General features: G+C 36.4%; 1 pseudogene; it reads right to left on the minus strand.

Annotated features, from left to right (window-relative positions):
• Positions 1 to 10,649: 10,649 nt before the first annotated feature.
• LOC103075149 (CDK5 and ABL1 enzyme substrate 2-like) overlaps positions 10,650 to 19,578 on the minus strand; it is a 77,294-nt pseudogene continuing 68,365 nt past the window's right edge.

A 19,578-nucleotide genomic window follows, 5' to 3' on the forward strand; every position in this document is an offset into this window, starting at 1 on the left:
TAGGGAGGGAGAATTCTGAAAGTTATTCTTTCAGATGGACTCAGTAGACACAAATTTGTTGAAATTGGAGGAAAGGTTTTATATCTGGCACTGCAGAGAGCACAGATTTAGGGCAGGATCAAAAGAGAGACCAGAAACTACCACTCCATGACAGGAATTCAAGGAGGATTGATGGCTATCCCAAGGTGTAAACTGCACATATAGTAACCAGACTTTATGTCACATTTTCTGGTTATTTATTTTCTATCATATATATATATATATATATCATATATATATATATATCATATATATACAAAATCTGCAAGTATACCTGATTCACAGCAATAAAAAAATGATCTGAGATTTATAGTGTTTTACTCTTTAAGTTTCTGACCTCCTGAATGTCTGGAATCATTGGAGCTTGATTTTATATATATATATATATATATATATATATACATATACATACATACATACATACATACATACATACATACATATATTTGGGCTTCTATAAACTTTTCTGTTACCTTGAAATTTTCCATAATAACAAAATATTTTCCAAGAAAATTAATTAATACTTTTCTACAATACTAGGTATTTTATTTTGGTAGCATCTAGTATTTATACTGTTTAAGCAGAAAAGGAATGTACCATTTGTAAAGTCACATTCCTAGTTGGACCTTTTAAAAACAATGAGGAGTTTCTATAACGTTGTAACTACCTAGTTATTCAAATTGTATTTTGATCATAGTTATGAACTTTCTGAAGAAATTTTATTTCCCTTGAATGCAATGTATTAGAGATTTGAACCCTTCATTTTACTAAAATGCAAAGTAACTATGCCATCTTGTTCTTTTGGAAAATTCGATTACAACAAAAATCACCTAGAGAATATTGTCCCTGAGTTAAGGTGATTCAGTGAGCTATGAATGTAGTCAGATTATCATGGAAGAAAATAGACAAAATAATAATGGCAGCTGCAATTTGCTCATCACTTAGGATTTACAAATCACTTACATGAACGTAATTTTTTTCCCACACATTGTTCTATATCCCCCCTCACTCCTGACCTCCCAACCTCCCAAATAAGATGAATTCACCAATCTATTACCAGAATCAGGAAAAACTATTTAAAAGTTGTTTATTGGTATATTTACCAGTTTATATATTTTTGTCCCTATACTATATGATTTATATGAAGAATGTGTGTGTGACATAGATTTCCTGCCCCATGAACACTGCTATCCCACCATTCAAACAATTAAGTCAAAGTTCACAGTTCAAAACACTGGTGTTTGGGTTCCATATAATAGCAGAGGCAGTGATATCTTAACCTCTCTCATATGAGACTCTTGTATTACTTCACTAATTGACACAGTTAGACAACAGAAGGCAGGTCTGTAGGCTCCTTGTCTTGCTTCTCACATTGAAAGGCATTTGGAGGAGCTGCAGGAAGCCAAATTATAATAAGCAAACATATTTCTGCAGGATGTGAATTCCATTATCACACTCTCTCTTCACGTTCATAAGAAGACCCTTCGAGTTCCCTAATGTTGCTTCTTGGCCTGTGAGTTGTAGTCAATTACCAGGCATTTTAATATTGGAAAAAAAAAAAAGAAACTTAAATGAAAAACATCATGCATTTCACTGACTGACTAAATGACTAAATCTGCTAAATGATACTTTATCAGATTAAATTTGTTTTTATTGAGGTAACATTGGTTTACAACATTATATAAGTTTCATGTGTACAACATTATATTTCTATTTTGTATATGCTACAGCATGCTCATCACCAAAAGTGTAGTTTCCATCCATCACTATACAGTTGACAACTTATATGCATTTCACCCTCCCTCCACCCCCTTTCCCCTCTGGTAACCACTACTCTGTTCTCCATATTGATCAGTGTGTTTGTTTTTATTTGATTTCATTTGTTCATTTATTTTGTTTTGTTTTATATTCCACAAATGAGTGACATCATACTGGATTTGTCTTTCTCCATCTGACTTATTTCCCATGACATAATACCCTCAAGGTCCATCCATCCATGTCACAAATGGCAAGATTTTACCTTCTTTTTATTGACTAAGTAGTATTCTATTATATACATATATTACATTTATATATATATTACATCTTTTTTTTTACTTTTCGTTTTAATTTTTTTATTTAATTTTATTTATTTTTTTATACAACACGGTCTCATTAGTAATCCATTTTATATGTATTAGTGTATATATGTCAATCCCAATCGCCCAATTCATCACACCACCACCACCATGCCCCGCCACTTTCCCCACTTGGTGTCCATACATTTGTTCTCTACATCTGTGTCTCAATTTCTGCCCTGCAAACTGGTTCATCTGTACCATTTTTCTAGGTTCCACATATATGCGTTAATATACGATATTTGCTTTGCTCTTTCTAACTTACTTCACTCTGTATGACAGTCTCTAGATCCATCCATGTCTCTACAAATGACCCAATTTCGTTCCTTTTTATGGCTGAGTAATATTCCATTGTATATATGTACCACACCTCCTTTATCCATTCGTCTGTCGATGGACATTTAGGTTGCTTCCATGTCCTGGCTATTGTAAATAGTTCTGCAATGAACATTAGGGTGCATGGTCTTTTTGAATTATGGTTTTCTCAGGATATATGCCCAGTAGTGGGATTGCTGGGTCATATGGTAATTCTATTTTTAGTTTTTTAAGGAACCTCCATACTGTTCTCCATAGTGGCTGTATCAATTTACTTTCCCACCAACACTGCAAGAGGGTTCCCTTTTCTCCACACCCTCTCCAGCATTTGCTGTTTGTAGATTTTCTGATGATGCCCATTCTAACTGGTGTGAGGTGATACCTCATTGTAGTTCTGATTTGTATTTCTCTAACAAATAGTGATGTTGAGCAGCTTTTCATGTGCTACTTGGCCATCTGTATGTCTTCTTTGGAGAAATGTCTATTTAGGTCTTCTGCTCATTTTTTGATTGGGTTGTTTGTTTTTTAAATATTGAGCTGCTTGAGCTGTTTATATATTTTGGAGATTAATCCTTTGTCCATTGATTTATTTTCAAATATTTTCCCCCATTCTGAGGGTTGTCTTTTCATCTTGTTTGTAGTTACCTTTGCTGTGCAAAAGCTTTTAAGTTTCATTAGCTCCCATTGGTTTATTTTTGTTTTTATTTCCATTACTCTAGGAGGTGGATCAAAAAAGATCTTGCTGTGATTTATGTCAAAGAGTGTTCTTCCTGTGTATTCCTCTAAGAGTTTTATAGTGTCCAGTCTTACATTTAGGTCTCTAAACAATTTTGAGTTTATTTTTGTGTATGGTGTTAGGGAATGTTCTAATTTCATTCTTTTATATGAAGCTGTCCAGTTTTTCCAACACCACTTACTGAACAGACTGTCTTTTCTCCACTGTATATCCTTGCCTCCTTTGTCATAGATTAGTTGACCATATCTGTGTGGGTTTACCTCTGAGCTTTCTATCCTGTTCCATTGATCTATATTTCTGTTTTTGTGCCAGTACCATATTGTCTTAATTACTTTGTAGTATAGTCTGAAGTCAGGGAGTCTGATTCCTCCAGCTCCGTTTTTTTCCCTCAGTACTGCTTTGGCTATTCAGGGTCTTTTGTGTCTCCATACAAATTTTAAGATTTTTTCTTCTTGTTCTGTAAAACATACCATTGGTAATTTGATAGGGATTGCATTGAATCTGTAGATTGCTTTGGGTAGTATAGTCATTTTCACAATATTGATTCTTCCAATACAAGAACGTGGTATATCTCTCCATCTGTTTGTATCATCTTTAATTTCTTTCATCAGTGTCTTATAGTTTTCTGCATACAGGTCTTTTGTCTCCCTAGGTAGGTTTTTCCTAGGTATTTTATTCTTTTTGTTGCAATGGTAAATGGGAGTGTTTCCTTAATTTCTCTTTCACATTTTTCATCATTAGTGTATAGGAATGCAAGAGATTCCTGTGCATTAATTTTGACTCCTTCAATATTACCGAATTCATTGATTAGCTCTAGGAGTTTTCTGGTGGCATCTTTAGGATTCTCTATGCATAGTATCATGTCATCCACAAACAGTGACAATTTTACTTCTTCTTTTCCAATTTGTACTCCCTTTATTTCTTTTTCTTCTCTGATTGCTGTGGTTAGGACTTCCAAAACTGTGTTGAATAATAGTGGCAAGAGTGGAGATCTTTGTCTTGTTTCTGATCTTAGAGGTAATGTTTTCAATTTTTCACCATTGAGAATGTTGTTAGCTGTGGGTTTGTGGTATATGGCCTTTATTATGTTGAGGTAGGTTCCCTGTATACCCACTTTCTGGAGAGTTTTCATCAGAAATCGGTGTTGAATTTTGTCAAAAGCTTTTTCTCCATCTATTGAGATGATCATATGGTTTTTCTTCTTCAATTTGTTAATATGGTGTATCACATTGATTGACTTGTGTATATTGAAGAATCCTTGCATCCCTGGAATAAATCCCACTTGGTCACGGTGTATGATCCTTTTAATGTGTTGTCGGATTCTGTTTGCTAGTATTTTGTTGAGGATTTTTGCATCTATATTCATCAGTGATATTGGTCTGTAATTTTCTTTTTTTGTATTATCTTTGTCTGGTTTTGGTATCAGGGTGATGGTGGACTTATAGAATGAGTTTGGGAGTGTTCCTTCCTCTGCAATTTTTTGCAAGAGTTTGAGAAGGATGGATGTTACCTCTTCTCTAAATGTTTGATAGAATTCACCTGTGAAGCCATCTGGTCCTGGACTTTTGTTTGTTGGATGATTTTTAATCACAGTTTCAATTTCATTACTTGTGATTGTCTGTTCATATTTTCTATTTCTTCCTGGTTCAGTCTTGGCAGGTTATACCTTTCTAAGAATTTGTCCATTTCTTCCAGGTTGTCCATTTTATTGGCATAGAGTTGCTTGTAATATTCTCTTAGGATGCTTTGTATTTCTGTGGTATCTGTTGTAACTTCTCCTTTTTCATTTCTAATATTATTGATTTGAGTCCTCTCCCTCTTTTTCTTCATGAGTCTGGCTAATGGTTTATCAATTTTGTTTATCTTCTCAAAGAATCTGCTTTTAGTTTTGTTGATTTTTGTCATTGTTTTCTTTGTTTCTATTTCATTTATTTCTGCTCTGATCTTTATGATTTCTTTCCTTCTTCTAATTCCGGGTTTTGTTTGTTATTCTTTCTGTATTTCCTTTAGGTGTAAGGTTAGATTGTTTATTTGAGATTGTTCTTGTTTCTTGAGGTAGGATTGTATTGCTATAAATTTTCCTCTTAGAACTGCCTTTGCTGCACCCCATAGGTTTTGCTTTGTCATGTTTTCATTGTCATTTGTCTCTAGGTATTTTTTGATTTCCTCTTTGATTTCTTCAGTGATCTCTTGGTTATTTAGTAACATATTGTTTAGCCTCCATGTGTTTGTGTTTTTTACATTTTTTGCCTATAATTGATTTCTAATCTCATAGCATTGTGGTCAGAAAAGATGTGTGATATGATTTCAATTTTCCTAAATTTCTTCAGGCTTGATTTGTGACCCAAGATGTAATCTATCCTGGAGAATGTTCTGTGTGCACTAGAGAAGAAAGTGTAATCTGCTGTTTTCAGATGGAATGTCCTATAAATATCAATTAAATCTATCTGGTCTATTGTGTTATTTAAAGCTTGTGTTTCCTTATTAACTTTCTGTTTGGATGATTTGTCCATTGGTGTAAGTGAGGCATTAAAGTCCCCCACTATTATTGTGTTATTGTTGATTTCCCCTTTTATAGCTGTTAGCAGTTGCCTTGTGTATTGATGTGTTCTTATGTTGTGTGCATATATATTTATAATTGTTATATCTTCTTCTTGTATTGATCCCTTGATCATTATGTAGTGTCCTTTCTTGTCTCTTGTGACATTTATTTTAAAGTCTATTTTATCTGATATGTGTATTGCTACTCCAGCTTTCTTTTGATTTCCATTTGCATGGAATATCTTTTTCCATCCCCTCACTTTCAGTCTGTATGTGTCCTTAGGTCTCAAGTGGGTCTCCTGTAGACAGCATATATACAGGCCTTGTTTTTGTATCCATTCAGTGAGCCTGTGTCTTTTGGTTGGAGCATTTAATCCATTCAAATGTAAGGTAATTATCAATATGTATGTTCCTATTACCATTTTCTTAATTGTTTTGGGTTTGTTTTTGTAGGTCCTTTTCTTCTCTTGTGTTTCCCACTTAGAGAAGTTCCTTTAGCATTTGTTGTAGAGCTGGTTTGGTGGTGCTGAATTCTCTTAGGTTTTGCTTGTCTGTAAAGCTTTTGATATCTCCATCTAACCTGAATGTGATCCTTGCCAGGTAGAGTAATCTTGGTTCTTCCCTTTCATCACTTTAAATATGTCATGGCACCCGCTTCTGGCTTGTAGATTTTCGGCCGAGAAATCAGCTGTTAACCTTGTGGGAGTTCCCTTGTATGTTATTTGTCGTTTTTCTCTTGCTGCTTTCAGTAATTTTTCTTTGTCTTTAATTTTTGCCAATTTGATTACTATGTGTCTTGGCATGTTTCTCCTTGGGTTTATCCTGTATGAGACTCTCTGAACTTCCTGTATTTGGGTAGCTATTTCCTTTCCCATGTTAGGGAAGTTTTCGACTATAATCTCTTCAAATATTTTCTCAGGTCCTTTCTCTCTCTCTTCTCCTTCTGGGACCCCTATAATGTGAATGTTGTTGCATTTAATGTTGTCCCAGAGGTCTCTTAGTCTGTCTTCATTTCTTTTCATTCTTTTTTCTTTATTCTGTTCCACAGCCGTGAATTCCACCATTCTGCCTTCCAGGTCACTTATCCGTTCTTCTGCCTCAGTTATTCTGTTATTGATTCCTTCTAGTGTATTTTTCACTTCAGTCATTGTACTGTTCATCTCTGTTTGTTTGTTCTTTAATTCTTCTAGGTCTTTGTTAAACATTTCTTACATCTTCTCGATCTTTGCCTCCATTCTTTTTCCGAGGTCCTGGATCATCTTCACTATCATTATTCTGAATTCTTTTTCTGGAAGGTTGCCTATCGCCACTTCATTTAGTTGTTTTCCTGGGGTTTCATCTTGTTCCTCCCTCTGGTACATAGCCCTCTGCCTTTTCATCTTGTCCATCTTTCTGTGAATGTGGTTTTATTTCCACAGGCTGCAGGGTTTTGGTACTTCTTGCTTCTGCTGTCTGCCCTCTCTACATGTCCTTTATAATTCATTCATCGATGGGCACTTAGGTTGCTGCCATATGTTTGCTAATTGTACATAATGTTGCTCTGAACAGAGGGGTATATATAAATTTTTGAGTTAGTGTTTTTGTTTTCTTTGGATAAATATCCAGAAGTGGAATAGCTGGTTCATATTGTAGTTCTATTTTTAATTTTTTGAGGAATCTCCATACTGTTTTCCATAGTGGCTGCACCAATTTACATTCCCACCAACAATGTATGAGTTCTCTTTTCTCCACATCTTCTTCAACACTTTCTATTTTTTGGCTTATTGATAATAGCCATTCTAACAGGTATGAAGTGATATCTCATTGTGGTTTTGATTTGTATTTCCTTAATAGTGATGTTGAACATCTTTGCATGTCCCTGTTGGTTATCTCTATGTCTTCTTTGGAAAAATATCTATTCAGGTCCTCTGCCCATTTTTTAATTGGGTTGTTTGTTGTGTTGTATGAGTTCTGTGTTTATTTTGGATATTAACCCTTTTTAGGATATATAATTTGCATATATTTTCTCCCACTCTGTAGATTGTCTTTTTATTTTGTTGATGGCTTTTCAGGGGATTTTTTGTTTTTTTCTCTTTTTTTTTTCTGTGCAGAAACTTTTTAGTTTGATGTAGTCCCATTTGTTTATTATTGCTTTGTTTCCTTCAAGTGAGAAGACATTTACAGAAAGTTATTGCTAAGACTGATGTCAAAGAGCATACTCCCTATGTTTTCTTCTAGGAGATTTATGGTTTCAGGCCTTATGTTCAAGTGTTTAATTCATTATGAGTTTATTTTTCTCTATGGCAAGATAGTGGTCTAAATTCATTTGTTTGCATGTAGCTATTTAGTTTTCCCAACACTATTTATTGAAAAGATTATCCTTTCTCCTATCAGATTAATTTTGAGAAACAACCCATTTATTAATATACAAAAAAAATTTTGTCCCCAGTATTCTACTTAATTACTGCCCATGCTAAATTCAAGATGACTGGTATTAATAATTCGATTTTCAAATATTGGGGTCTTTTTCCTATAATTAAAAGGCATACTTAATGGTACCATGAAAAGTGTCCCCTCCATGAGCCAGTTGACCACATGACATATACTAGGTGAAATTCCAGAGGTTTAACAATTGATTTCCCTGAAAATTGTGAAGGTGAGCGCAACACTGTAAACAACTAGTACTTTAAGGTAAGAACCATAATTAACAAAGGAAGCTTATGAAAAACAATTTTAAAAGATGAAAATGAATACAGTCCTAGAAGAAAGACCCTGAGTAACTATTTAACTTAATATTGTTGCTAAAGTAACATCAATTGCTTACAAAAGAGGATTAATTGTAAGAAGGACCTAGATTCAAATAACAGACAGATCTCATGTTTTCATTGTACAGGCGGGATAACAAATCAATGAGGGCTTGTCAATTGAATCTGCAATATCCAAGCAGTGCCACATGTAATTATAAAATACATATAACAGATGTGGCTTCCCACTTAAAGCCCAAAAATGCACCAAGTACGTGAAAAGATACATACTGGCTTAAATGTACACAAAATGCAAGCTAAAATGATCTGGAAAATAAGGTCACATACCCAATATATATGAAATGAAGAACAAGTCTAAAGTAAACAGAAGTTTGCCTAATGAAATTCTAACAGCTTGCAAAAATAGTTTTTTAAATAATTTTTCTAATTTTATCCTCATATTTTAGGATAATTTAAATTCTCATCTAGGAATGTCATTTAAGTGTGTAATTTAGATGGAAAAGGAAAGGCTAATGCTCTCTTCAAGTTTCAGCTTCCTTAAAACCACAAGCAACAAAAATTCTGATTTGCAGGATCACACTGGCCCATAAGATACCTCAGTCTTTGGCAAAAAGAGTGGGAGATGGGTTTTTATGTACTAGAATGCAGAGAACCCTCTTTTTACCTTGAAGGATGGATCAATGTGCATCATCAGTGTGTCTCAAGAGGGGATAGTTATAGAATGGGTTTTACCAGCTCTCTGGGGTTATTTGCTGGTCAGCATCCTCTGCCTGGTAACACAAGAGGTGAGAAGACCAAGCAGCCCCTGTCCCTGAGATCCAACAGAAGTCTGAATAATCTTTTACAGAAATATCAAGTAAGCATCTGAAAGGATTACAACATAGGACCAGTTGTAACCTAATTTAATTAACACATTTCCTTGAAAATAGAACTTCTCCATCCAGGCCCTTAGAGAAACTCCCCTACATGGGAATGCCCTTGTTCCCTAAGCTCTTCTCCCTAGCAATCCTTTGATCCCCTCTTCCCTTGGAAAACTCCCCTTTCCCCAGAACCCACTCCAGTTCCAGGAAAATTCTACATGTCCCACAGAACAAATGTCTATTGATGTCTTTACTTCATTTTGCATTTTGCAAACTCTGCCAAACTCTGCCAACTCAGACTTTAGCAAAGTGTTATTAGGAATTTTCTCTTTCCCAGGCTCCTGCTGATTCTAAGGGGCAACGATGTGCTGTGCACCCATGAGTAGAAGCTCTTTCCCAGTGATGGCTGCAGTCATACTCCTCTAGGATCACCAAAGAAAAGAGAGTATAATCTCCTAAGAGGAAAGCACATTCTTCCCATTTGCAGGGTTTTTCTCCTACTCTTTGAGAATAAGACCTCGGCATTATTGCACCCAAGGATTGCTGCTTCCTCCCTGCCCTGCTTTCATTGCAAAGCTCTCTCCTCTCACATAAAGGAATATTGGCTGCGTCTGAGCCATCAGATCATAGATACTGCAGTCACCGAATGAATTCTCTCAAACTCCAAATGCTTCCCTTTGGAGGAGAGGGAGTGTCAGTTAATGTCACCATGTATGCAGATTCCCTTTTCTGGGGCCTAAGACCATGTTCTCAGAAATACAAAAACATCCACAGAGTTATTGGACCCATAGTTATTTTTATCAATGAGGTTTCTGTCTGACCATCATGGCTGAGTTATTAGTAAGATTGTTAGACAATTTGGTCATTAAAATAACAGAACTGCAGATAACAAAAGACCAAATATTTATAGACTCATTATTAATAATCACTTACTTATTAAAGTAACTATAGTGGAATCAACCATTTCACCCCAAAATATTTATTTATTCTTTCAACAGATATGTAATGGACATGAATTACATGCTAAGGGTGGGGTGACAGAAAGAAAAGCAAACAGACAAAGATAGAGCAGCATCTCCCAGGCCGATGGAGCCTCTCCTCTTCTCTCCCACCTTTACCCAAGCTCTCTGCTCAGCTGTGTAGATTTATTGCTCCCTAAAGTGAGAAACTCGACACTGGAGCTTGAGATAGCACTGAGTTGGCTTCTCCACACAGGTTAGAGCCACAACCAGAGATCCCTGGAACACACACCTCTCCTCCCTCCTCACAGTCTCCCCAGGGTTTGCCACTGACCACTCTAAATTGTTCTAAGTGATGCTGTGGTTTTTGTTTCTAGACAAGCATTGGCCTTAGACACAAACAAACCAAGGGTGATTTCCCCTGTGAATGTGACTGGTGTGGACAGCTGTCCACAGGTCTCCATGACCCATAGCCCCACCACACCAAGCACCCCATTAAATTCATGGGGGAATGGCAGCCAGTTCCCATGGGGAACACACATGGCAAACTTCACTGGAGGGGAAACAAGGGGGTTCCCACTGTCATCACAATAATGACTTCTGTTGCTCACAGTATAGAAATGGTGCCCTTGTTCTGCTCTCTGGTTACCGTCTGACAAAGAGTGGCCAAGCAGCCAGCCATGCAGGAGCAGAGCAGCAAGAGCAAGGGTCCTTGCGACAGCATCTACCTCAACAAAGGAAAAAGGTTCTAAAAAGGCAAATACAATCCCCAGCTCCCCAGAGAATTAGACATTGCTCCCAAGTGCTCCCATGTTCATACCAAAGTCTCTGCGTATGGCATATACTTTACTCAGCATGATCACACCAAAAATATATTCCTCCTAGCAGGGAAAATGACTCATGAGCAAACTGGTTTACATTCTCAACAAGAAAATCTGTGCTCATATTTCCACTTTCTCCTTTCTCTCCAGGTCAATTCTTCCATATTTTTTCATGTTTGCCTATATTTTGTCCATCCCTTTCCTACCTATATATGTTTGGTATTTGTTCACTAAGCTAAAAAGGTTTTGCATCCTTGCCTCCAGAATAACTTGGGTCTCAGAAAGGAAGGTAAGTGGGTTTGGGAGATGATAGAACCTCTGATACCTGCATGATTCTGTGAGAAATGGCGTTATATGAGGGTGAGGGTGTCCTTGGCCATATTTCTGTACAGTGACCAGCAATGGAGAAATGAGGCATTGATGGACAAATTTGGAAAAGATGGCAGTGTACTGGAGGAATAGAAATGCTTTCATTGTAGATAACCCAATGCCCTAAGTTAAGAAGGAAAGAGAAGAGAGATGACAACCCCCTTCTCTCCTAAATATATCTCATCCCCAACCTCAATCGCGCACAAATTTTGAGAAAGCTACTGCGATAAGCACAAATTTTAGGCAAAATTTTGATCATGGAGAAATGTACCATTGTTCTTCAACTCGTTTTATACTTTGGGTCCTCATTCTACTGAGTGAAGAAAACTAAATTTTAAGCAATTTAGTCCCCTCCCTATTCTGAGATTACAGGTAAATTCTAGAGGGTTTACATAGTACCAAGGGTGAATGTACGGCCTGGAAACACATACATCTGGCATCAGATGAAAGAGTCTGTGTGTTCCCCACAGCTCACTAGCAAAATAAATAACCCAATCAAATATTTCATAATTTTTAAAGCCTAAGACCACTACTATACTGTAAATGAGAACTTTTTGGGTTTTTTTATTTTCCATTTCTCTTATTGAATGCCCTCAGTGAGGTGAGAAACAAAGGAAGGGAGAAATCAGAGAAAAACAAGAAATTTATAAGCAAAAGAAAATCTATTATCTTTCATAGTTTTACATGTGTATTCAGAATTTGCAGGGGAGGAATTATCTCACATGTTTTAGATTTTCTTTTCCTCCAGAATTCAGAAGTTCTCTTCTCCAGAATGAAAAAAACCGAAAACCAAAAAACAAACAAACAAACAAAAAAACTGAGAGGGTGGATCCTTTCACAAAGTGCCTTAATCTGGATATTTTTTCAGAAGGAAATTAGATTGAGTCCAAGGGAGAAAAGTCTTCTGGCAAACACTAAATTTAGAGCCCATTCTTATTGCTAAACTCTAATTATGTTGTCACTGTCTTGCTTTTGGTACTATGGGGAAAACAGATTTAATTTTAAGAGTCCTTGAAGCTTAGTACCAACTGACTCATCATTCGTAATTCCTCCTGCATATCTCCCAGTTTTTACTTCCTATCTCTATATTTAGAAAACTCTGGTTATTTTATCTATTTTCAGGAAACTAGAACAAAATCTGCTCTAGAATATGTTGAACATCTAGAAGTCACACTATATTTTCTTGCACTGAACTAAAAGGTATATAAATAAAAGGGAACTGAAATAGCTCCTGTTTAGAGGCAATGAGTCACTTTTCAAGTTTTCACTGCTTCATCCAGCATAGGAATACCCTTTCTTTTGCATTGTCTGACATTTTCCAATAATCTATGAGCAGAGATTATTTAGCAGGGGAACACATGGAGAATCTTTCTGCTAAACCCATGTTATGTCACTTTATCTTTTCCACATTTCTATTTAATTTAAAAATTTGAATCCAAGTTTCCAAGTATTAGGAATCCAATTATGTCTCAGTTTAATCTTTGGGAAATTGTTGTCTTGAAATTTTGTAATTTGAAGTCATCTGAAGACTCAAGGAGGTCATCAGTGAGTATAATCAGAATCTATTAAACCATAAATAAATATTTTAATGAAAAAATAATTTTAATAATCACATATGAGAATCAAATTAGATGTTTACTTTCCAGCTAATCTCATATTTCCAATGATATTTCCTTCTTGATCCAATTTCACACCCTTTTCTTTGCCCCTTCAGAGGCACTAGTTTGGTTTGCTTTTTATGTAGTTTATTATGCATATCCATCCTTCTTTTCCTATCTACTCATTTATCCATGTGAAAAGTGTGTTGACATAAAGTATTTTATTATAGAAGAAAAATCTTTACATGATTCATTATCCTCGAGGAGCTATGAAAGGTAAGTGTTCTATTGTTATATTGCATTCCTCTTATTTTTACTCATTGCCTAGGAAATTCCCGCATCATGTATCTTAAGTCTAAAGCATCAGAGCCTCTGTTTCCATGAAAAATTTACAAATACAGACTGAGTTATAGCATTAATATAGTAGACTTGAGAAAATTAATAAATTAGATCACGAAGTCATAAAGTGGTCTAAAAAAAGCTGAAACTTGCCACTCCCTTTTCTTTTCCACTTGTTTTGGCAGCTATATAAGTCCCTCTCTTCTGCACAGACTTCTTCCAACAGTTGCCGGCATTCTGGCCAGACCTCTGGAGCCTGAATTGCTCCTTTCCTAATACAAGAAACACTCCTTGGCTGTCAAGGTCTGTCACTGTCTTCCACATGACCCCAAATCACTATACCTCACACCCTGTTCATTGCTAAATAAAATCTGTATTTTTTCCCCCATATTCTCGACTGACCCCTGATCACTATATCTAAAAATATGCCATGCATCAGGCATCCAGAATAAGAAAACATTACTAATGCTGCAGCCCTCCAAGTATGTTTATTTTATTTTTTTAACTTCTTTATTGGAGTATAATTGCTTTACAATGGTATGTTAGTTTCTGCTTTATAACAAAGTGAATCAGCTATACATATACATATATCTCCTCCCTCTTGCGTCTCCCTCCCGCCCTCCCTGTCCCACCCCTCTAGGTGGTCACAAAGCACCAAGCTGATCTCCCTGTGCTATGAGACTGCTTCCCACTAGCTATCTACTTTACATCTGGTAGTGTACATATGTCAGTGCTACTCTCTCACTTCGTCCCAGCTTACCATTCTCCCTCCCATGTCCGCGAGTCCATTCTCTATGTCTGCATCTTTATTCCTGTCCTGCCCCTAGGTTCTTTGGAACACTTTTTGTTTTCTTTTGATCCCATATATATGTGTTAGCATATGGTATTTGTTTTTCCCTTTCTGACTTGCTTCACTCTGTATGACAGACTCTAGGCCCATCCACCTCACTACAAATAACTCAATTTCGTTTCTTTTTATGGCTGAGTAATATTCCATTGTATTTGTGGTCACATCTTCTTTATCCATTTATCTGTCAATGGACACTTAGGTTGCTTCCATGTCCTGGCTATTGTAAAGAGTGCTGCAATGAACATTGTACATGCCTCTTTTTGAACTTGAATTTGAATTTTGAATTCTCCACACCCTCTCCAACATTTATTGTTTGTAGATTTTCTGATGATGTCCCTTCTGACTGGTGTGAGGTGATACCTCATTGTAGTTTTAATTTGCATTTCTCTAATGATTAATGATGTTGAGCATCCTTTCATGTGTTTGTTGGAAATCTGTGGGAGAAATGTCTATTTATATCTCCTGCCCATTTTTGGATTGTGTTATTTGTTTTTTTGATACTGAGCTACATGAGCAGCTTGTATATTTTGGAGATTAATCCTTTGTCAGTTGCTTCATTTACAAATATATTATCTCATTCTGAGGGTTGTCTTTTTGTCCTGTTTATGTTTTCCTTTGCTGTGCAAAAGCTTTTAAGTTTCCTTAGGTCCCATTTGTTTATTTTTGTTTTTATTTCCATTTCTCTAGGAGGTGGGTCCAAAAGGATCTTGCTGTGATTTATGTCATAGTGTTCTGCCTATGTTTTCCTCTAAGAGTTTTATAGTGCTTAGACTCATTCTTTTACTCAGAACTTGAGATCTTTTAGAAAAGGAGAATGTCATGTAGTAGTGAGAACATGGGTGATGGAATAAGAAGGACCTGATTCAAATCCAGCCTACACCTAGTTGTGTGACCTTGAGCAAGTTATCTTTTTGTATCTCATCTGTATACTGAGGATGATTGAATGAGATAGCATAGAAAAAATCACCCAGCATGTACTAAATACATAATCCACATTCTGGTGTTTTAAGTGTTCTTTATAATGTTCATAATATCCTTTATAAGAATGTTTAACTAGTGTTTTGCTCCCTTTGTTCTCATTACCCACAACCCACACCACCCTACCCATGCACAATGGGGATGGGGAGACTTCCCTTCACTGTGCAAGTACAATTTAAAAATCCTTCAACGTACCTTTCAGCATGGGTCCTAAATTTACCTTCTGACAAGGATACATGTCCAGCATAACTGAAGTGTAAAGTAACTGACACAAAGAAGCAGACAGGTGTCTCATTTTTACGCATGGGATTTTAATTTATGGAGGTGACTGAGTGACAACACAGAAATGTCATTGCTATTGAAAGAAGAATTTATTATTTAAATCTCTTGAGACAAGGGAGCACACCATGCTATGCAGGGCCACATGGGAAACATCACATTTGGTCAGGATGCAGAAGAAGGAGTGAGGGTAAAGCATAGGCCCGTGCACTTATTGGGGTTTCCATGGAAAAGGCAAGACAGAGCAGGGGAAACAATTTAGGATTGGCTAGTTTGAATATTTTGGCAGGTTTTGGGCTCTAGGAGTCTGTAGCTGCCTGGTACCTAACCCTGGGATGATTTAGGGCAGAAGAGTTGGTATGTAAGTTAATAAAGTGAGTTATTGGGAGTATAAACTCAAGATTGGTTGATTTTGATAAGAAAGGCATACTCCCTGACAAGCCCTTTTTTCTCTAAGAATTGGCTGGCCCTAGGAGGGGCAGTCCCTCCCCAGCCAGGAAGATTTTTAAGATGTCAAAACATCGTAAGGTAATGAAAATTAATAACATGATTAATACAATAAGGAAAAGAGAAAGAAAATCAGTTGTATGATGTCAAAAGGAAGCATTTTTTAAATGGGGAACAATTGATGCCACTTTTAATAGAAAAAAATGCATTTCAGCCATGATGTTTTTTTTAGCACTAAATATTTTTAATGAATCTCTCATTTATCATACCAACTCCTTGTCTGTGAGTACTTCTTATAAATATGGGAATGAAAGAAATACCCCTCACTTTTCTCAACCACATTTGCTTCAGTGGGGGTTACAGGGGAAAGGTACAGTTTCCTAAGTCAGGGCTGAGTTAGGCTAAGAAGTATAAACCTTCCCTTTTATCCCCACACCTACATCCATATCTCTACCTCCAAATATAATATCAGGCCCAAAATCAGCATTCTCTGCTCCACCTATATAGCAATCATTCTTGGAGGACTTAACTTCTGTAAGAAACCCTGTCATACCTTAGAGCTTTAAACATCAGTAAAACCAGGCCACACTTCTTTCTAGAATGTCACTGAAACAAATTAATATGACACAATGGGATAAGTAGATTAGTAGAGTTTATCCAAGTAACAGTAGATTAGCAAAAGTAGATTAGTAGTAAGTAGATAAGTAAAAGTTTATCCACTAGCTAGCAAATGTCTTTAGGGAGCACTTGAAATACTGTTCATCCAAACTGAGATGTGCTCTTAAGTACTAAGCACATACTGGATCCCATAGATTTGCTAAGAAAAAAATGAATGAAAATATCTCATTAATAATTGTTATATCGATTACATGTTGAAATGGTAATATTTTTTATATTTGAGTTAACAATTATTAAAATTAAAGTTACATGTTTCTTTTTTTCCTTTTTTTAATGCAGCTCTTAAACATTTTTATTACATATATTTTGCATTTATGACTTTGATTATATTCCTATTGAATAGTGGTGATCCAACATTCTACAAAGGTACTTTTATACACCAACATCCAAAAAAAAAAGAAAAGAAACACTTAAGCGTTCCAGTCATCCCCCAAAGTCACCAAAATTGATCTCATCTTTCCATTTTCACGATTATTGCCCTAGAAAAAGCTTCTGTTATGTCCAACATGAATGAAGAAGCAGATCCCGAATGAACTCTCTGTCCACAAAATCCATGCACTCTACTGCTTCCTGAGTTGGTTTCCTTAAACAACAAACTTATGACTGCATCCTCTGTATAAGAATACTGTATTGGCCACACAATAATGTCAATAATGTCCAATTCCCTTATTTCTAGACACTAACACTAATATAAATGTCCCGTGTCCTGCTATAGCCTCACAAATCCAAATCCAGCCAGTTCAGATTACTCAGTATTTTCCATAAACTTCTCCCCTACTGTTATCCTATTACTCTCCATTTTATTTGCTTGGAAAGCCCTCTCCACAAATTTACCTGTGACCCTCCTACTCAGACTAAAATAAATCACTCCAATTCTACCACCTTCTCCATGATCTCTGGGTCAGAAACTTTCTCAGCTCTAGGTCCCTATCAGTCTTCGTTAACAACTTTTTGATGGCACTTACCACAGGATACCTTGTGCTACAGCTGATGGCGTGTATTTTCTGTCCCTTCTCAAACTATAAGAACCTTGCAAGAAGAATAATTTATACAGCTTTCAAGACAAAACCTTACACTCAGTAAATATTTGAAAGTAGAATGCAATTTGAAGTTTGAAAGGCTATCAGAACAGAGAAATTCAGTTCTGTGCTACTCACAGTTTGACCCAGAATTCATAGCAATCTCAAATGACTTCTACACAACCAACTTTTCTGTAGCTAACCCACTTGCACGTGATGTGTGGTAAAGCATTAGGGAACTCCACAGAGCAGTCAATCTTCAAGTCAGTTTTTTAGGTAAAATGATTCACAGGCTGGTCATGAGCAACACAGAAGCCAATAAAAAGATCCTGACTGGCAGGGCAATCCCAGCATCTCTCAAGGCCTGCTTGCTTATAGAGACTAGACTGTCAAGTTGAAGAAGTGACTCATTTGGTACATACAACAGAGCAAATTGGAGCAAAGAAGTTATGGATTAGAAAACTAACCACCCCCCCAAAAAAAAATTCTGGAAAAGCTAACTATAAAGAAGCTATCTTGAGGTCATGAATCACAGCTAATTTTAGCACAGAGCCAGCATGAATTGTGTGTTTGTTTGTGCCTGTTGTGTCCTCAGTCAGATTATACACCCCGAGAGGACTGAAACTGTATAAGAGATGTCTTATACATCTCTTTGCTTATACATCACATTGATGGGTACATAGTAGGGTATATAATTATATTTCCATCCAGCTAGTGAGCATCTGAAATTACTCGAGACGTCACATCCGGGATGGGGGTGGGGGCTAAATAAATTTAGTTTAAATAAATTTTGGTTAGTTTAAATAAATTTTTGCCTTAATAGAGTGTGGAGAATGAACCACCATAACCCTAGAAATCTCAAAAAAAAAAGGCAAAAATATTCTTTTCCTTGTTGTTCTTTTATGAGACAGGATGAGATGTCAAAGGCCAACTATGAGGAGGTAGAAAATATGCAAATATCAAGACAGATTAATTTCTAAAAAGAGAGTCAACTCATCCAAATTATTGCCTCCATTGAGGAAATATGGTTTAATTTACCTTTCCAAGGTCTCAATCTTACAGTAGAGGCAATGCTTCAGGAATCTGGTAGGCATGATAGGTAGATGAGAAAAATGGTCTTGGTTTCAGGGGAGTTATTTTCACCTGTTTTTTATGATATAAGCCAGTGGTTTCATCGATGAGGGAAAGGGAATAAAAAGGGCTTAACAAGGTATATGGGCTCAGTCAAGGAAAGTGAGATTTAAGGAAAGCTCCTGTCTCAGCAGGAGTTTGCAAACAAACAAGTAATGACACAAAACCCTTTCTTATGGCCTCAATGAAAAGAATGAGGGTTAGAGCAGAAGTATCTGCCTCAGTAGGCAAAGATAGAGAGAGGAAGGACATAATAAAATGCTCTCAAAAGGGCATCTTTTTGCGGGAACTCACAAAAGATGGAATAATTCTGAATGTGAGGATCAGAGAAAGTTTCATAAAAGAAGCTCAGCAAGTATCCAGTACAGCAAAGCAGTCTTAATCTCAGCTCTAGACATTCGTCTGTGGGTAGCCTGGCACTCATTAGTGAAGGAAAAATTCAGGGATTGGGTGAAGTCTTCAGAGCCTGCAGCCAGGGTAGTCCACTACTCATGGTGGAGCTCCTTTTTGAAGGAGTAAGAAATCTGCACTCACAAATATGTGAGAAGAAGCAAATGACATGTGTCTTTCAATTCAAGTAGTTCATAGAAACTGCTTTTTCTCTTAAAGCAGTAAAAAAAAAAAAAAAAAGGTTGAATTTCTTTCTAATCAACCAAGCTACATGAATAATGTCTAGATAGACATTGTCTTCCAGGAGTAGCCGTTATGAAAAGGGCCTCGAATAGATTGTTTTGCCTTATGGAGCAAAATTACTCTTT

The sequence above is a fragment of the Lipotes vexillifer genome, unplaced genomic scaffold (genome assembly GCF_000442215.2).
Source record: "Lipotes vexillifer unplaced genomic scaffold, Lipotes_vexillifer_v1.1 scaffold359, whole genome shotgun sequence".
Classification (NCBI taxonomy): Eukaryota; Metazoa; Chordata; class Mammalia; order Artiodactyla; family Lipotidae; genus Lipotes; species Lipotes vexillifer.